The sequence below is a fragment of the Lithobates pipiens genome, unplaced genomic scaffold (genome assembly GCF_037356315.1).
Source record: "Lithobates pipiens isolate NorthernLeopardFrog02 unplaced genomic scaffold, aLitPip1_a1.2 Scaffold_13, whole genome shotgun sequence".
NCBI lineage: Eukaryota > Metazoa > Chordata > Amphibia > Anura > Ranidae > Lithobates > Lithobates pipiens.
In genome coordinates this window covers 315,249,459-315,264,663 of record NW_027507718.1, presented here as the reverse complement: position 1 = coordinate 315,264,663, position 15,205 = coordinate 315,249,459, and the positions used below count along the sequence as shown (strand labels likewise).

Here is a 15,205-nt window from a genome sequence, read left to right as displayed (position 1 = left end):
AGAGGCCACTTTGAGACAGGATAGCAGGTCACTGGGGATCCTCCACCAACATCGATTGATGTACGTCATCTGGAGACTCTTGTAAGGCCAAAATCAGCGTAGAGAGGAGGTCCAATGCTGGTATATCTCCCAAGGTGGTCAGTGCATTCATGGAGCCGGTGTTATGAAAAACATAAGAAACTAGCTACCAATGGTGTAGGTCAAAAAAATATATTATAGCTTTTTATTTACATAAAATACCAGCAATTAACAAAATTGCAACAATGAAAAATTATAAAAAATATAAAATTAGCGATCACAAAACTTTAAAAGCAATATGAGGAGCGGAAAAGCCGGGCCCTACACGTTTCATCCAAGATGGACTTCTACCGGGCATCAATTCCATCTTGGACGAAAAGCATAGGGCCCGGTTTTTTCCGCTCCCCATATTGCTTTTAAAGTGGAGGAAGACGCCGGACGAGAACACCGGAGCAAGAAGCAGAGGATCGGAGGAAGAAGAAGATGGAGGAAGAAGAAGATGGAGGAAAGAAACTGAAGGATGAAGGAAAGAAGAAGGAAGAAGACCCGAAGAAGGTGGAAAGAAGAAGACTTTAATAAAGGAATTGTCAAAAACTGCCTCTTGTCATTTTTAACACTTTTGTCACTTTTCTGGTGAAATGGTAGGGTACCCCTTACCATTTCACATGGGGGAGGCTGGGATCTGGGGGTCCCCTTGTTAAAGGGGGCTTCCAGATTCCGATAAGCCCCCCACCCGCAGACCCCCACAACCACCGGCCAGGGTTGTGGGGAGGAGGCTCTTGTCCTCATCAACATGGGGACAAGGTGCTTTGGGGGGTACCCCAAAGCACCCTCCCAATGTTGAGGGCATGTGGCCTGGTATGGTTCAGGAGGGGGGTGCTCTCTTGTCCCCCCTCTTTTCCTGCGGCCTGCCAGGTTGCATGCTTGAAAAAGGATCTGGTATGGATTTTGAGGGGGATCCCCACACCATTTTTTTTTTGGCACGGGGTTCCCCCTAATATCCATACAGACCTGAAGGGCCTGGTAGACGGGGCCAGCGAAGGAGGCGTCGCTGGCCCCGTCATCTGGTATGGACTTAAAGGGGAACCCCAACGCCGAAAAAAAGGTCCACATCAGACCCTTGTCTGAGCACGCTACCCGGCTGGCCAGGAAAGGGGGGGGCGAGCGTGCGCCCCCCTCTTGAGCCGTACCAGGCCACGTGCCCTCAACATGGGGGGGTGCCTTGGGGAAGGGGGGCCAACGGCATGCTCGGACAAGGGTCTGATGCTGACCAGGGGGGGACCCCACGCCGTTTTTTTCGGCGTTGGGGTTCCCCTTTAAGTCCATACCAGGTGACTGGGCCAGCGACGCCTCCTTCGCTGGCCCCGTCTACCTGGAGATGTGCTCAAAATGAGCGGACTTTTCTCCGCGCAGGAAAAGTCCGCTCATTTCAAAAGTACGGCGGACTGGCATGCCAACGGCCGGATTGTCCGCCGAAATGCGAGTCCGACGGGAAGATTGGAGTGCAAAACTACTTTCTAAGTCCGCCGTACTTTTGGGTAAAAAAAGTCCGCTGGAGGCTACACACGGGGGGATTGTCCGGCGGACTTGAGTTCGTCAGACTTTTCCACCGGATTGTTTGATCGTGTGTACGCAGCATAAGGGTTACCTGCACTGAGCCATAGACCCCTTTAACACTGTCTGTCCGACCCAATTGGACCCCTCACTTTCTGTCCCTGTGACAACTGGATTTTGAAAACTGAGTTGTCGTGGAAAAAAGGATTGGTGATATTGGGGTCAATTCACTAAGAGCTAAATAATGGCTAATAATACGCGGTAAAATACTCCATTCACCTCTAAAGAGTAGCAGATGTAAATGGACTTGTGTCCGTTTACAAACGCCTACCTCCAATCTGATATTAAATTTAGTTGTGGTCCAGTGCTATCTTTATGCCCAGCAATACATCACCAATAACCCAAATTATACATGTCCATTTTAATGGAGCTCTATCACAGTGGAAGAATTCAAAATCTTTTTGGGCCTTATTCTAAATATGGGAATGACAAAAAAAATGAAGTACACTTTTACTGATCCACATACCCCATTCACCACAGATCACTGTATACCTTCATTATGTCAAGGACACACTCCTCCATTTTAGCAACAATACACTGTGCCCTTCCTGTAATTACCCTGGATATAACAAAGTACACAAAATTAGGTCAGGCATATACTGATGCTGGGCATCAAACAGTGCATCCCCATTAAAAGGGCCAGATCTGAGGTACAATTATACAAACATTATGAAGGAAAGGACAGCCAGCTGGAACCCCCTGGATGCCCAACCTATATGGGGAGCAGTGGAAAAATTGTGTGGAACCTTATATCACCCCTATTCAATCAGGGGTACCACCTCTATATGGACAATTTTGACACCAGCCTTCCACTATTCCACCATCTTTACCTGAAGCAAACTTTAGCTTGTGGTACATTGAGAGCAATATGGAAGGGCTCCTCACAAAGGTTGGTGACCACAAAGTTTTTCTCTGAAATGGAGAGATATGTGAAATGTGTATGTGCTTTCCTCTATTCACACTGACACCTTGCTTATGTTACTGACCTCGGCTTGGATTTGTGACTACATCCCCGCTTCCTGATTTAGTACATCACCACCATCCCTCTCCAGGAGTTATTTCCAGGTTTACAGATTCCGCCGCTGTGATTCGCCATGATGATGTCACTCCCATGCATGCGCGCTAGAACTGCCAGTCATTGCACGCTGCTGAAGAAATGGCACGAGCGAGCCAATGATGTCAGTGCAAGCATATATGGTAAACATCTCCTAAACCATGCAGGTTTATGAGATATTTACAGTACTTACAGGTAAGCCTTGTTATAGGCCTACGTGTAGGTACAAGTGGTGTAATAGGGTTTACAACCACTATAATGAAAGCAAGAATTGGCCTTGCTGTAAAAAAAATGTATTTGATGCCCCGTTACAAAGTTGCGGAAAATTTGGGCTTTGGGTATTGGTGGTACCTTCACCTTGTAAACTTCTAGAGGTACTCTTGATGAAAGCAAGAATTGGCCTTGCTGTAAAAGATTGAAATGAGATGCACCTGTCAAACTGGTGTGGGAAAATTGGTCCTTGAGTGTTTATTGTGCAAAACATTACTTCAAGATAAAATCAACACCCACATTGCTAGGCAGCCTAGTCAGTCTTGCAGAGATTCCAGATCCCAATAACACTTAATGAGCGACATTGACATAAGTGGCTTGATAGCTGCTGCTAATTCAGGACTGTTTAATTTTGACAAATGTCAGCCTGTAAATGGAGTCTGTGGACAGCTTTGCTCTTTTATCTGTCACAAAACCTCTGGCAACACTGAATGCCCATTAAGAAAGCATGCTGGTTACAGGGCTCAGCAGCTCAGTGGCATACTCAGCAAGTTCTTGCCAGTGGTCTATTCTCTTGACTCAGAAACACAGTGGATTGAAAAGCTCTACATGTCTGTTTTTGCCCCTAGATGATCTTCCACCATATGATGCAGAGGCTGACAACACTGGGGGCCAAGGACAAAAATGTTTTGAATTGCATTGCTGAGGTGGTCCCCTTCTCCACCACTCCTCATTTGACCAATAGAAGCCTCAAAACTATTTATTCCATGAGACTGTAATCTACCAGCATCTGGAAAGGCATTATATAAACTCCTTTTTAAAGTATCTTCAAGATAGTTGAACCTGGGCTCCCTCTGCGAGTGCAGGATGAGTTCTGAGACTTTCCCCTTGTAACGTGGTCAAGGAGGGTTTCCAACCAATAATGAATGTTCTCCTTGATGCCACAAATTCTCGGGTCCTTTTGCAGGCTATGAAGAATAAGGGAGCCCATGAACATTTTCAGAGGCATGAGAAGCCCCAGGGTCACTGAGGATTACAGTATCTGGAACTGCCTCCTCCTATCCACATACTACCCCATATCTTAAGGTGTGACATATGTCTTCCTCTGATTCAATGTCTCCAAAGCTGCCAGAATCCTCCTCCTCCTTCTCCTCCTCCCTCTCCTCTTGTGTGTTTTGTGGCATTGCAAGAATGGTGTCTGCATAAAGCGGGTCTTGAGAGGTAAGGAAGCCCTCCTCTTCCTTCTGCTGCTCTGCCTCAAATACCCTGTCCATAATGAGACACAGAGTATGCTCCAGCAGGAACACAAGAGGGATTGTGTCACTGATGAATGCCTGTCCTTCTGCCATTCTTCAGGCCAAGATTAACACCTTCCTGCATATCAGTGTTGTATATTAATGCCACCTCATCAGTGCCCATCAGTGCAGCCTATTAGTGCCTGTCAGTGCAGCCTAATCAGTGCACATCAATGAAGGAGAAAAATGACTTATTTACAAAATTTTGTAACAGAAACTAAGAAAAACTTTTTTTTCAACATTTTTGGACTTTTTACATTTGTTTTAGCAAACATAATAATCCAGTGGTGATTCAATACCAAAGAAAGCTCTACCTGTCAAAAAAAAAAAAGGATAAGCATTATGTTTGGATACATTATTGCATTTTTCTTAACAAAACATACAAAAACAACGTCCAACAATAACCTCAAAAGAGACGTTTCAAAATAAATGTACAATGCAAATTTGGAAATTTCTTTATTCTCTCACCTCACCAACTTCTTTCTCCTCTTCTGCTCCTCGTATATACAATACATTATTACATCTTATTAGAGCTCCTCCAAGATGTCCAGACAATGCCCCATCAATATACTCTTCTGTATTGGCGAGCTGCATGTTCATGTAACCATCCACAGAGACCAGGCAAACATTGTACTTCATACTCCACTTCAGTTTCTTCATTACTGGCTTACCACTAAAGCCATTAAGGAACGGTTTGGGGTTTACTGGCAAATTAATTCTGCCACTGAAGCTGCCGCTGATCTGCAGACCAGTGAAAGAAAGAAAAAATTTCAACACGGAATGCTCAGAGAACTCTCCGCCAGAGAAAACAGGAAAAGGCTAGAGCTAGAGATACTCTTGATAAAAGCAAGATTTTGTCTTTCTGTAAAAAATATAAAGCATGTGTACTTGTCAAACAGGTGCAGAGAAATTGGACTTTGGGTGTTGGTAGTGCCTTCACTCTGTAACCCTATAGAGTTACATTTGATAAAAGCAAGAATTGGCCTTTCTGTAAAAATTTTTTTAATTATTTGCACCTGTTAAACTGGTGAAGAAAAATTGTGCTTTGGGTGTTGGTGTGGCTTTCACACCATAACCCCATAGAGATGGAGAGGGAAGTATGGACAGTTGCTGAGGCTGTCTTGCTACAACCACAATTGGGGAAATGTACTTAAAATACAATATTTTATTACATATAAAAACATATAAAAACACATATAATTACAAACATTCATAAAGCACGAAGGTGAAGGAGGAGGAGGAAGACTTCCAACTAAGTGGTGGGTTATAGAAATTGCTCACAGATTTATACAACCTCTACCAATTTCATGATCAGAGAACCACTTCTTCAGGAGGATAAATCTATAGTAACTAGTAAATAGTAAATACTAAAGTAAGAGGTATGAATGACATTCTACATAACAATAAAGAATACACTTATTATTAAACATTAAAAACCAATATATAGTATAAACATAGAAAAATTACAGCAAAAAAACACTTTTTCCACAACAGGAACTCAGTTCCCGTTAGCAGCCGCGTCCTGCAAAACTTTGAGGTATGCGAGCTGTGTGGCAGGTGCTACACCAGCAGCCGCCGACACAGCTCACAATAGTAAGTGCCGCACACAAGGGGTGGACTGACCATTCAGGTATTTCCAGTAGGGGGCCCTATGACAGCTTCCTCTTCGATCTACCTGTCAATCACAGCTAGCTGATGGGTAGATCAGGTCCCTGCTGCTAAGAGATTGTATTTAGTCAGACCTCTCGTGATGCGCTCCTCCCCGCTGGCCCCTCCTGATCTCCTGCATACTTGCTCTGTGTGTCCCGCTGAATCCCCCCTCCTCTATCTTCAGTGCCATATGATGAGAGAACCCAAAGGAGGAGCACAGCTATTCTGCGCACAGGACATGCAAGGAGAGAGGTGAGGTGAGGGAGGAACATCAGTTTGGGGTGGTAAGCTGAGCACAATACCTGGCAAAGTTTAATGCCAGTAGGGAAGTTTATGTGGAAATATGGGAAGGGTTAGAATAGCAGCGAGTGTGCAGTGGAGCCCTGCAGAGTTTGCAGCCCCCCAAGCTAATATACATCTCCTAAGCAGGAAAACATCACTATCTCCCTAAGCATTCTGTCCAGATAATGTGCAGTTAATTATGACCTTTCCATTTAACCCTGTGTTATAAAAAACCCTGTTCGATGAAAAGTGTAAACTCACCACATGAACACTATATACAAAATAACATTCCCAAATAAAGATCAGAACATGATGTTCACATTTGCATGGAAGCACAATTGAATGAATGCTGATTATTCATAGAATTACTGTATTTATGTTTATTGAGGATTGTTTTTTTTTTATGTACTAACAGTTAAGCTTCGTACACACAATACGAAAATTGGATGAAAAATACCACTTTTGAAGTATTCGTGCATATGAGCGTACCATTTTTTATTTTTTTTTGGTGGGGGAGTGGATCTTGGGTGGGAGTTCCTACACTTTTTTCCCCAGGACTTGACCCATAAGATTAGGCTGTGTTAACTACTTCCCGACCGCTGACGGCCTGCGTTACTTTGAATTTCCTGCTGTACATGCCGCTGGCGATGTGCTTGCCGGCTGGGAGCTCTGTGACCGTGCTCGCATGACCCGCAGACTCGATCGTCATGGGGATACCCGCGATCGTGTCACAGAGTTTAAAAGGAGGCTGTCTCACAGTGAATTTACTTGAATCTGGAAGTCTGAATCTAAAGTGCAGTTCCCACGCAGGCGCATTTATTGCGCATATGGTATACTGCGTATCAATGTTTGTGGATGGGCACTAGAGGCATGCAGCAGAGTATTGCCAGCAGTAGGTTTGCAATAAAAATTGGTGCCAATGGTTCCATTCATCTGTTTGAAAAGGGATCTGTCCATCGTCAAAGCTAAAGGTAAATTTGAGATTAAAGTCATTAACATTCAATAAATGAAAAAACTCTAAAGGCATACCCCTAGTGCCCCTACACATTATGAACAGATGGTCGATGTATCTGTACCAAAGAAGGATGTGATCAAAGAATAGAGAATAGCGTTCATCAGACGTTATATACCATTGCCAACACCCCAGTACAAATTTGCATATGAAAGGGCACAGGATGCCCCCATAGTAACTCCTTGAGTCTGCAGGTAGTATTGGTCATTGAAAACAAAATGGTTCTTAGTCAGTATTAAATTTAACAACCACAGTATAAAATGGTTAAGGGGCCAGGACGTCTGTTCCTGTTTCATTATGAAGGATCTATCCATCCAGATGCCCTGCTCATGGGGGATACTCATAATATCTATAGCCACAAGCAGGGCGTCCGGAGAGACCTGGATCCCCTCAATATGTTTCAAGAGGTCTGTCATATCACATATAAATGAGGGTAAGCCAGAAACGTGTGGCATGAGAAAAGCATCCACACATTTTCTAGCATTGTCTGTAAGGGACCCTATGCTGGAGACAATAAGTGAATGGACATTTTTGTCGGTCTTGTGTAGTGCATAAAAGGTAGGGAAGTGTGGAAATTTAGGAACAAGAAAAGCTAGGGTATCTCTGTCAATGAGGCCTTGAAAAAATGCCCCTGTACAAAGATCCCATAGTTCGCCTTCAAAGGTTTGTATAATAGTGGAAGAAATGTATTTAAACCACTTTTGCTTGTCTAAGACAGCATAGCACATATAGTTACATGGTTACATAGTAGAGGTTGAAAAAAAGACACAAGTCCATCAATTCCTACCTATGTGTGTGATTATGTCAGTATTACATTGTATATCCCTGTATATCACATGGTTTGATACTGGGCAAGTGTCATTATGATGATGTTACCGCCTTTATTCAAAGGTTTTATGACAATATCGGTACATTTTTGGAGAGATTTAAGTGCTTGAATTTGTCTGCTGTTAAGATTAGATGGTATCTCATGCCAAGTTTGTTTCTTGAAATCCCTAATGGATTGGTGTAGAAATGCCCAAGTGGCAGGACAAGTCAGTAGATCTGGAAATTTATGAGATTTTAATTTGAATTTATTAGTGGGTCAAGTGGGACCCAGGGGCTGGGCAGTAGTTTGGGATCTGTCAGAGGATAAAGAAGATAAAACATCGTCATCAATCGAACCCTCATCATAAAGTAGCATGAGGTCGCAGAGGGCCCGAAACTCCTCCATGGAGAATTGTTTTGTTCACTCCAAGAGTTCATGCTTGAGATTGATCTTTTTATGTCCCTTGTGAAAGATGAACTTAAACGTGAGGTTTCAGTCAAAAAGGTAAATATCTTTAATTGCTTCCATAACACTGAATGGGTCTAGTTGACAAAATCCCAAGCCCAATTGCACTGACCTGAAAGTTCACTGTAAAGCCCCGTACACACGAAAGAACTTATGTCCGACAGACTTCCGAAGGAGTTCTGCCAGAGTTCTGCCGGAGTTCCGACAGAGTTCTGACGGACTTTTCGACTGAGCGGACTTGGCCACACACAATCACACTAAACTCCGACGGATTCGAACGTGATGACGTACGACTGGACTCGAATAAGGAAGTTCATAGCCAGTAGCCAATAGCTGCCCTAGCGTCGGTTTTAGTCTGTCGGAATAGCATACACACAAGCAAATTTTTCGGAGGGACCGGGTCCGGCGGAGTTCCGTTGGAAAAATTGGAAGCATGTTCCATATTCTAAAGTCCGTCAGACTTTGGCGAATAAAAAGTCCGTTGCAGCCCACACACGATCGAATAGTCTGACGGAATCATTCCGTCGGACTTTGGATGTTCAAAAGTCCGCTTGTGTGTACGCGGCATAAGAGAATTGGAAAGGGGTAAGACTGATGATGTTTAACTTGGTGTCATTGTGGGAGTGATGGGGGAGGGAGAGGAGACTTGAGGACAAATGTGTCCAGATAGCCTTGTTGCTTTTTTCAGTTTAGTATAGGAAATACAAAAAAATTAACAAATATATATATATATATATATATATATAGTGATATCAAGGTGACCTTGTACCTTAAATATAAATGTATTTTGGTGAACTAATAAAGACCTGCTGGTAGCTGTACACATTGCTACACCTCACTAAATAAACAAAAAGATATCACAGCGCCTATAGGATAAATATATAAATCAAGTGACAAAAATTAATTGCCATAACTTTACAACAATGCTTACAACATGATAAGAAATATATATTAATTGAAGAAAATATGCAAAGGTGGTCAATAGTTAAAGTGAGGAGTGCTCCAAAGTCCTCCAAATAAAGTGCAAATGTTCTCCAAAAAAGATGACTGGTGCTGTGTGCCACACTCCCCTTTGCGACCCCACTCACCAGAAATCATAGACCACCAGCTTTGTGGTCTGGGGTCAAACAGTCAGTGATCAATCAGATCTAGTATAAGCCAGATGATTGGGTGTAGTGAAATCCTCAAAATATATTCTGGGGCTTGCAAAGTAGGTAACCAGGCTCAAATGATGGGGAGAGAAGAAGAAAGGACTGATAGTGAAGTACTGCAAGATTGTATAGAATCACACTTCTCAGGCATCACTTACACACGAGCAGTAAAAACAGGCATCAGTACAACCAGGAAACGCTTATCAGCATACGTTCCACGGAGGGTGGAAATGGTGTCAATTGTTAGACGAAACCGCACATGCATCAGCGCATTTCGTCCCTCCTTCAGGGCATTATCAAAGACATCACATCTGGTTTTAAAGAAATAAATTTATATGTGGGGAGCTAGATACCCCCTCCCTCTACAGCCAATCTAAAGAAACCAATTACTCTAGGTGTCAGCCACTAGTTCACCCAATGTGACATCATATCCTGTTTACAAATAACACATTGACATTAAAAGTTATGTGTTTGATAATACATATGACATAATCCATAACATCTCAAAAAAGGGGGAATTACATAAAATTAGAAAATATATATAAAACTGAAATGTACATATTGTATCAATAACTATATAAAATAGAATGTATATATCATATCAATCCCGGGAAATTATATAAAAAAAACATAAAAATTAAACATAAATGAAATAAAAAAAAAATAAAAAAATATATAAAAAAATAAAAATAAAAAATAAAATGAAAAAATAAAAAAATAAAATAAAAATAAAATATAATTAAAAATAAAATAAATATAACATTTCTTCTCTTTCCTGGCTATCAACATCTCTAGTAATTTATTTTCAGTATGAATAAAGAAGGAAAACCATTCATCCCCCAAATCTTTTCCCATCAAACCATCATTGGGGCAACATTCCATCTCAGACGTCTGGGGGTAATATTGTCTTTAAAATACTTGCCGAGAGTAAAAACATCCCACTAGGTTCTGACTTGCTTATTCAAAGCACTTTTTAAATGTTTAAAATCCTGGTTGATGTCTAAATTGTCACTGATTTGTGAGAAGAAATCATCAGCATTAAAATTCCTATTGTTGACAAACGTTACAATTTCCATGGTTGCTGGTTGTGAGCCAGAAACCTCTATAAATTTTTTTTTTAACCTGCAGCAGCCGTTAAGGCTCCAAAGGTGCTATGACCTCAAGAAGTGAACGAAATATATATATATATATATATATATATATATATATATATCACCAAAAAAGTGACAAAAGTGTTAAAAATGACAAGAGGCAGTTTTTGACAATTCCTTTATTAAAGTCTTCGTCTTTCATCTTCTTTCTGCTGGTCTTCTTCCTTCTTCTTTCCTTCATCCTTCGGTTTCTTCCTCTATCTTCTTCTTCCTCCATCTTCTTCTTCCTCCGATCCTCTGCTTCTTGCTCCGGTGTTCTCGCCGGCATCTTCCTCCACGGTGTCTCTTCTTCCTCACTTCCTTCTCGGGCCACTCCGCACAATGGGAGGCTCCCGCTGTGTGATGCTTCGCTTCTTCTGACACTTATATAACGGAACCGTGCGTCAGAGGGGGCGGGGTCACCGGGTGGCCCCGTCCTCCATTATATAAGAACTGTCAGAAGAAGAGAAGCGTCACACAGCAGGAGCCTCCCATTGTGCGGAGCGGCCCTAGAAGGAAGCGAGGAAGAAGAGATGCCATGAAGGTAGATGTCGGACGAGAACGCCGGAGCAAGAAGCAGAGGATCGGAGGAAGAAGAAGATGAAGGAAGAAACTGAAGGATGAAGGAAAGAAGAAGGAAGAAGACCAGAAGAAAGCAGATGAAAGAAGAAGACTTTAATAAAGGAATTGTCAAAAACTGTCTCTTGTAATTTTTGTCACTTTTTTGGTGAAATGGTAGGGGTCCTTTTGTATCCCCTTACCATTTCAAACAGGGGGAAGCCCGGGATCTGGGGGTCCCCTTGTTAAAGGGGACTTCCAGATTCTGATAAGCCTCCTTCCCGCAGACCCCCACAACCACCAGCCAGGGTTGTGGGGATGAGGTCCTTTTCCTCATCAACATGGGGACAAGGTGCTTTGGGGTACCCCAAAGCACCCTCCCAATGATGAGGGCATGTGGCCTGTTCAGGAGAGGTGGCACTCTTTTGCCCCTCCTCTTTTCCTGCGGCCTGCCAGGTTGCGTGCTCGGATAAGGGTCTGGTATGGATTTTGAGGGGGACCCCCACGCCATTTTTTTGGCGCGGGGTTCCCCTTAAAATTCATACCCGACCTGATGGGCCTGGTATGGATTTTGAGGGGGACCCCCACGCCATTTTTTTTTGTTTTTTTGGCACGGGGTTCCCCTTAATATCCATACCAGACATGAAGTGCCTGGTATGGAATTTTGGGGGAACCCCACGCATTTTTTTTTCTTAATGCTAACATGACCTGTGTGCAAATAGCCTTAAAAAAAAACATAAAAGTGAACCAGCACAAAAAAAGTTGAGAGATGCGCCCGTTCAACTTATGCAAATGCATCTATTTGGCTTGACATTTACTAAGATTTTTCTGGCGCAGTGAACCAAAGCAATTGAACGTGTGCAAATGCCGCTTGCACATGTGCAGTGCATAAACTCACCTCGCGCAGTCCCAAATGTATTTGCAGGCGCAGTAAGCTTGCTCAGAGAAAGTTACTTTTCCATTCTATTTTGGGCATATTTGTTACTTGGACAGTTATAACTATACTTCCTCACATCACCCACATCACCCTCATAATATTTGCACTTCCAGCTTCTTTTAATTCTGAGTTGAATAATGCGTGTGTCGTGTCTATAGCGGCGCACAGATCGCCGCCTCCCGTGCGCCGCCATGCTAATAGTAAATGGGGAATTGTGCTGTGATACAGGCGCAAATGCTTTGTGAATACGAAAACGCCCTTTGTGCATCGGCGTGCACCGTAACTCATGGCAGAAACTGTTTGTAAATCAGCCCCCATATCACATCAGTTCAGAATAGTTCACTCAATCAGCAACTTAGACTTTTCCCCTCAGAAATGAATAGTCATCAACAGCAAAAAATAAACACTACGTGGTGTAGTCAATTAAATTTACCACTTGATGGGAAAGCTAATCCAAAGCCTCAGCATCCCTCTTTTAGGAACCACACCTGGAAAGCACCAAAACAATAAAGGTGAATCTAAATCAATATGTCACACTCATCAGAAGTTGAAGAACAGGTGTTACGACTAGGACTAAGCTTCTGTCCTCCAGAGAGACATTTTGATGCCTTTGAGGTGGTTAAGGGTATCCATCTGTTTGCCAGGCAACTCACCCATTTATTATAACTTTGTATGTTTGAATGTTAGCTGCTATTTCAATTTAAGTAGCGCAGTGTTTTGCCTTTTTTTCACAACTCACCCTTAGCCCTTGTACACACGGTCGGAAATTCCGATGGAAAATGTCCGATTGGACCGTGTTGTCGGATAATCCGACTGTGTGTGGGCTCCATCTGACTTTTTCCATTGGGATGTCCGACCAAAAAGGTTTGAGAGCTGGATATAAAATTTTCCAACAGCATGATCCGATCGGACTTTGTTTGTAGAGAATTCCGATCGGACAGAGTGCCACGAATGCTCAGATCAAATTAGGAGACCAAAGCTATTGGCTACTAGCCCGAAAGTAGTTCCGTCGTAACGAACTAACGTCAGCACGTTTCGAACGATCGGATTTTCTGACAACTTTGTCCAAAAGTGTGTATGCAACACCAGTTTCGGACAAAATCCATCAGAAAAAAATCAGACGGATTTTGTTGTCGGAATGTGATCCATGAGAGAAGGAAACAGAAAAAGGATTGGATAACTAAATTCAACTAGTCTCTTTATAAAAAGGGAGATTTTAAAGCAGTAATAAAACTAATTGAAAAAAAAAACTCTTGAAAAAAATCAATCTGAAGATGACATTGATAAGATTGATAAATGGGACCTTGATGAATTCCTGGCGATAGATGGGGAAACTGTTTTTGGTTCTGTTAGTTTGCCTCTGAATAAATAACTAAAGCTGAAATCAAAAATGTTTCTTTCTTTTTCCACTAATGGAAATATCTTAGCGTTCGTTCAGCAAACGGTAATACTAATAGTGCTATTAGAAATCTCATTCATCATTGAGAGACATTTTTTGGCTTTAGTGCTTAATCATTAGTAGCGCTGTGATACAATATTATCAAATAGCACCATTGAATAAAATGAACATATTAATATCAAAGTGAACAAACGTCCTTGAACACACCAAGTGTTGCAAAAAAAATGAATATTCCAAAAACAATGTTTGAATGTGAACAGTCCAAATGATTCCTTTTTAAAAAAAAAAAGTGTGACATCTCTACTCTTTATCTTCTTCCACCAAAATGTATCACTAGCATGAATCCAATGACCACAACAACCTCAGGCCAATCTAGAGCGATTCACCAGATTAATTTGCCTGTCATGTTCCAGACAAGCAATTAGAGGTTTAGAACAGCATCCCCACATCTATTGGTATCTCTTCATTACCTCTGCTCACACAATACACCAGTAATTATGTAAAGAAAACAATGCATCCAATATTGCAATAAAACCCAAGCTAAAATTATATTTCTTAATAATAAAGCTTACCATAATACTTATTACATTGTAATATACACAATAAATCAAATAAACCATAACCAATAGTGATATTGTCAGCCTGGTATGACAGCTGGATTGTAGGTGATGGATAGGCTTGTAGTGTTTTGGCTTTACATACAGTATATACTGTACATGAGTAGCTCTTGAGTGGTTGCCTTGTGCCATTTCAGATTCTCTACACCAGTGATGGCGAACCTCGGCACCCCAGATGTTTTGGAACTACATTTCCCATGATGCTCTGGCACTCTGCAGTGTAGTGGAGCATCATGGGAAATGTAGTTCCAAAACATCTGGGGTGCCAAGGTTCGCCATCACTGCTCTACACAGTTATGTCATCCTAGGCATGTCCTGTATGGTGGCTGTCTGGCTCTGGTGCCCCTATATCTACGATTGTATTGTTTTTATCATATGTGTTTTTATTATCAGTTTATTATGTTTCATATATGGTGATACTACTTCATCCTACTGGGTCATGAATTAGCCAGAAATTGGCGAAACATGTTGACCTTCTTAACTTAGATCTACTGCATTCATATTATTATATTACTATGAATATATTTGATTATCTGTGATGTATATCTCGATTTCCTGGTTGTTCTATAATAGGGTACTGTACCTTTAGGTCATTGAGGGTATACCTTTTTATCTTATTATATTTTCTTTATTTATTTATCTACGCGTTTTAATATGTAAAGTAAAATTTGCTATGTTTTATAAATATTTGTCGACTCCCATGCTGAGCCAGAGGTTTTTCATGTTGGACTCATACTAGCTCATTATCGGTTTATCCAAAGGAAAATTAAAAGTTTGAATAAATGTGGCTCTCTGACCCTAACAAAAGAAAATTCAACTTCAACCACTGACTTCTTCATAGGTAATTCTTTAATGATTTCACCTACAGTAGAAAAAATAGTGAATCATTGCTTCTGACCATAGACATTTAGACCTGCTGTGGTCTACGCATAATTGAGCTGCCTAGCAACTTTCAGACATTGCTGGATTCCTAAGTGGCATGACAATGAAATTCAGAATGGTTAT

General features: G+C 41.7%; 1 pseudogene; it reads right to left on the bottom strand.

Moving 5' to 3' along the window:
- Positions 1 to 4,647: 4,647 nt before the first annotated feature.
- LOC143975890 (small nuclear ribonucleoprotein F pseudogene) lies at positions 4,648 to 10,635 on the bottom strand (annotated as a pseudogene).
- Between the last annotated feature and the right edge of the window lie 4,570 nt (positions 10,636 to 15,205).